This window comes from Onychostoma macrolepis, chromosome 23, assembly GCF_012432095.1.
Source record: "Onychostoma macrolepis isolate SWU-2019 chromosome 23, ASM1243209v1, whole genome shotgun sequence".
In the NCBI taxonomy this organism is placed as follows: Eukaryota; Metazoa; Chordata; class Actinopteri; order Cypriniformes; family Cyprinidae; genus Onychostoma; species Onychostoma macrolepis.
The window spans coordinates 21,133,331-21,138,915 of NC_081177.1; positions in this window are offsets into that span (position 1 = coordinate 21,133,331).

Consider the following 5,585-nt stretch of genomic DNA (forward strand, 5'->3'; position numbering starts at 1 on the left):
CACTCATTTTCTTGTAATCATTTGAGCAGACCGACTTCTCAAACAGAACTGGGTGAATTAAAGTGCTGAAATTTTAAAATGGTTTTGTCCTCTTTCATGTTTATGGTTTCTGCATGTGTCCTTCCCTTATACTTAGTTTATTTTCTGGAGGAGTTGCTTAATAAATTAAGTCATAATGACTTAATAAATAATCATTATCTGCTGCTATTAAAAGAAATTTATACTTTTATTTAGCAAGGATGAAATAAAATGACCAAAAGTGACAGCCAAGTAACGGCTGTTTTTTTGATCCATCAAAGAATACAGAAGAAAGGGCAAAAACAAAATGCATCCCTGCTAAAACAAAAACAATAGAAACCATCACAGAAATCCCAATGGTTTCCATTGAAATACCATTATAAACCATTAGCTTTTTCCAGTAAAACCATTACAAAATTCCTTTTTGTAGTGTGTTTTAGGCATTTTTCCAATAGGATTTAACATCCCACCAATAGAATCCATCACATACCAGTAGACACCATTATAGTTTCCATTAAAACCAATACAATTCCCATTATAACCATTAAAACCATTTCTATTGTGTTTTGGGCAGGCCGGGTTCTATTGGTTTTTTCAGCAGGGATCACAGTTTCCAGAAAATTTTAAGCAGCACGACTGTGTTCAACATTGATATGTTTCTTGAGCACCAAATCAGCATATTAGAATGATTTCTGATGTGACACTGAGAAACTGTAATGGCTGCTGAAAAATCAGCTTTGCAATCACATGAATAAGTTATGCTTTAAAATATATTAAAACAGAAAACAGCTATTTTAAATTGGAATGATATTTTTATATATTCCTGTTTTCACTACATTTTGGGGCAAAGAAATGTTAGAAGATCTTACTGACTGCAAACTTTTAAAGGGTAAAAGTATCTTCCAAGTTTCTTCACTTTTCAACCAATTTGTTTAGCAACCTAAAGTAGCATTCTTCCAAAAATCCAACAGTTAAAAAAAAAAAAAAAATTGTAATAAGTCTATATATAATAATTAGTCTATTCAGACTTAGACTTCAACGTTTAATGTGTTAAACTGAATCAGTGAATGAATCATTATTTTGAGCTTTTTTATTAACCTGGTGATAAATTCAAACGGAATGATTCATTCACAAAATTCGACTCACTGAATCAGCCTATGATCACAACGGATTGTGAGTTAAACTTCACTTCATTTAAAGATTATCAGTGAATAATGATTAAAATTTATTTCTGTTCCTAACACAAAACTAAAAATTCCGCGTGATATAATCTGGGCAACATTTATGGTACATGATGCATCATTTTTTTGAAGATTAACCATTGTGTAGAAAACACCTGTGAATATCTTAATTTTGTTCCACAGAAGAAAGAAAGTCATACAGGTTTGAAACACCATGAGGGTGAGTAAATCATGATTTGCTCTTTAATATGCATGTAACGTTACTATTGTACTTTTCTATCTTTTTGTCTATATTCCAACTACACATAAAGTCAACAAACCTCCACAAGATGGCGGTGATCCCAAACTGTTCAGTTCAGAAAGACAAAGAGAAGGCCCTCTCTTTCTACCAAGTAGCCAAAGCAGGTTTAATGTCATTTCCATTACATAAAACCCCTTTTCTGCATGAACTACACACATGTCCAGTTAATTAACCCATAGGTTGATGTTTGTTGCTCTTTTGCTGGGTGAAAAGCCCACTGACCATCTGTTATTCAAACCGCGTGAAAGTGATTGAATAATTCATGCCAGACTGCTCAGTTTGCTGTCTGGGGATTGTGAGGATCAGAGGGCGGTCCACTCATTTTTCTTTCTGTATATGTGTGTATGAAGGTAGGGAGTGGATTAATGTTACCATTTTACTGCCCTCGCATATGCGTTAAACAAGAGATGATTAAGTGATATATATAACAATATGGTTTGATAATCATTTTAATAACTGAGGAAACGTTTGGCTACTACAAGGTTGAGTGGCATTGAGCTAATGTTTCTCTTCCTATATTCAGCGAGAATATATTTAATATACAACATTTGTCTGCAGCTGGTGAACTCGTCTGTCTGTATGAACCCCATGTTGATATTATTGATTTTCATAACACCAGGCTGTGTGTAATTCTGCCCCTTCTTCAGTTCAGTCCATTTCAACAGTATAATAACACTCTTTTACACACACTTACACTTTTGCCCTCTTCAACAGATTTAATTTTCTCCTTTTTTTATTATTACCACTTCCTTTCATCTTATTGATGTTTGTTCTGTGGTACTTCAGGGAGGCAACAAGCCCTGTGTCAGAAAATAGCTCAGTATTCTCCAGGAGGTTTTGCTGTACGGCTGAAAGCTCTACGGCATCCTTGTCTTTTGTGTCTTTATGGCTGAAGGGCATCAGGTCTCGTGTTTGTGTGGACTGGATGCACCGCAGCGGGAGGCAGGTGAAAGTCATACAGTTTAACATGCACCTGAGTTTATTTTTTAGTTGTTGGTGGTGTTTTAATAAAAAAGAAAGCCCTTATGTTACTTCATTGACAGTCATAAGCAATTAAAAACATATTCAATTTGGTATTCCATGTGGAAAATAAAAATTAAAATGTGTATATACAGTATATATATATATATATCATTTATTAAGCAAGGATGCATTAATTATGATGTAAAAGTAAAGACATTTACAGTGTTGCATCATGATTTTCACAAAAATATTAAGCAGCACAACTTTTCAACATTGATAATAATAAGAAATGTTTCTAGCAAATCAGCATATTAGAGTCATTTCTGAAGGTTCATATGACACTGAAGACTGAAGTAATGATGTTGCAAATTCACAAGAATAAGTTACATTTGTATAATACATTAAAATAGAAAACAGTTTAAAATTGTAATAATATTTCACAATATAACTTTTTTTTACTACTGTTCCAGGTGGGTTAAAAAAAAAGCTGTAGTCCTATCAGACCTACTTTTAGACCTCATTCAGTAATATAATTAAAGCACAAGGCAGTAACAGATTTCTACAACTGCAAAATAAAGCAGATGCTTATGACTCAAGATTCTTACATATGGATTTATCAGGATAACTGGCTCTGATATGAAGATTTATAGTCTGAAACTAATTATTTACCTTTAGTTTAGTATCCATACACAATTAATTAATTATGACAAAAATGTCATGGTGACGTTGTCAGCTTCATGGAGGCCCCTCCACACCCCATTTATATCCTCAGGTTGAGCCTCCTGTTGAAGCTGTCTGCATTGTTTCGTCTGGCAGACTGTGGGACACCCAGGGCGGTCTCTAGGGTGTGTGGGTGTCTGTGTGTGTCAGTGTGTGTGTGTTGGCCCAGCTGTCGGCAGCATTTGACCACTGAACATATGCGGCACGGAGCTGCTGCCGTTGTTTCTCCTAATGGGCCTTCATTATACACACACTTGTCACACTCCGGTATACAGACAGGCCTGGGACAGGTGGGAGAATGGAAGGCCCCAAAAGATACAGAGCAGGGAACAAAAGAGGGATGCGAGAGAATAACAGTGATGCTAAGAATAACAGATGAATTAACAGGGAGGAGAAGAGGGCAGAATTATGATAAAATATAAGCTTTTCAGGAATTAAAAAAATAATAATTTGTTTGTATAACATGTTAAAATATTATTTATTAAAAAATGACCAGGCTTTGTTGATTAATTTTGAATAGGATAAATTGTTAATAGATTTATAAAAGAGACAGTTTTACCAAATCGTGTAAAGTCTAAATAAAAAATTATACAGGAATAACAGAGATGGAAAAACAGGGTGGGGAAAAGAGCAGAACAGCAACAAAAATATGGTATTTCCAAAGAGAAAAATAATAATAATTTGATCATATAATATAATAATATAAATATTTTTAGTTTATAAACACAATATTTTATATTAAATAATTAATTCATGAATAATATTTCAAATAAAATGATCAGAACTTTGTGGACTAATTTTGAATAATATATTTATAAAGGACACATGTTATACCAAATACACAGAAATGGCTTAGCAGGGAGGAGAAAAGGGCAGGACAATGACAATTTTTAAGGGGAAAAATATTACAAATATATTATATTACAAATAAAATGGCCAAACTTTGTGGAGTAATTTTGAAGAGAATAAATTGTGAAACACATGAGAGCCTTTTTCTTATGGGAAAAACCTCAGTTTGCTCTAGATTTGGTATCATTGCTGTCTGCAATCACTTGAGATATTAAAATGATCTCATTTGTTTTCCAGTATCCAGGTGATCCCCAGAAAGTCTCCAGTGAACTTTCCCATTCATTTCCCCAGTACAGGGTGACAACAAGAGTGATGATATTCCCCTTAAAACCCAGTTTCAAAGATGAGGAGGAAAAAGCCCCATTACCCATCACATGTTTCAGTTTCCCCTCTGCTTCTCTCCCTCTGTTGGAGTCTGAGGGGATCTGAAACTGAAAATTAGGCTGATAGAGAGAAACAGGGTAGAAGAGGAGAGAGAGGGGTGCATACAGTATGCTGCAGTACATAAACATGTGAGCAGCTGGTGATCTCAGCTGGATATCTGCAACCACAATCACAGCACAGACTGTTCACTTCACTGTCTGCCATCACCGACGGCCTTCCAGCTCACTAAACTCCACCAATACCGCAGGTGTTTAATAGCTGCTTTTAGACATGTAAACAGAGATCATTTACCTCACTCCTGTAGCCTTCGTGTTAAATTAATTATCTATAACTCTAGTGTTAGTGTAGACAGCTTTGTTGTTTATAATGGGATGAGCTCTATTGCATCATTCAATCTTTAAAGGAATTTTCTGGGTTGCTACATTCATAAAAATGAGCAAAAAAAACATTTACAATAATGCATTTACAATGAAAGTCTAAGGGGCAAAGAATTGCACCTAAATAAACATTAAAATACAAATTTTCCAAAGTATATTATATGAGTGGGATAAATTGACTTAACCTTGCAAAGTTAAATGCATTGTTTCAACTGAACATGTAAAGACAGTAAACCTATGTAACCTAGATATTTCTGAGCAGCTCACAGCATCTGTGCAAACTTGCAGTAAATCATGATGGTTCCTCTTACTCTGAACCTGCTGAATCAACAGCTTCACTTTTGTGTATTTACACTTAAGAACAGACCCAGAGCTGTTGTAAATGTATAAAAAGCTAAGAATTCAATCATTTGGAAGATGTGCTAATAACCGGTAGTAAAAATAAAAGTGATTAATTTTGGGTTCCCTTGCTCGGTTTCCTTTTTTCTCCTCACTCTGGGAGAAAGCAACCTTCAGTGGCCGGTTGCTGACAACAGCCATTCTAATGTGGCTATAATTGAATCATCAAGTTGGGAATTAGAGACAAACCCATAACCCAGACTCCGGCTGTTTTCGCATCGTCTTGCCCATGAGTTTTAGAAAACATTAGAGTATTTAGGGCATTTTCCACATTGTGTCGGTGGACGAAAATTACAAAACCAAATCCACAAGAGAAGCTGGTTCCTCTGTCTCTGCACACTTGCACAAAACTGATTGGTCCAGATGGGAGGAAAGTGGCAAGCAACACTTGCT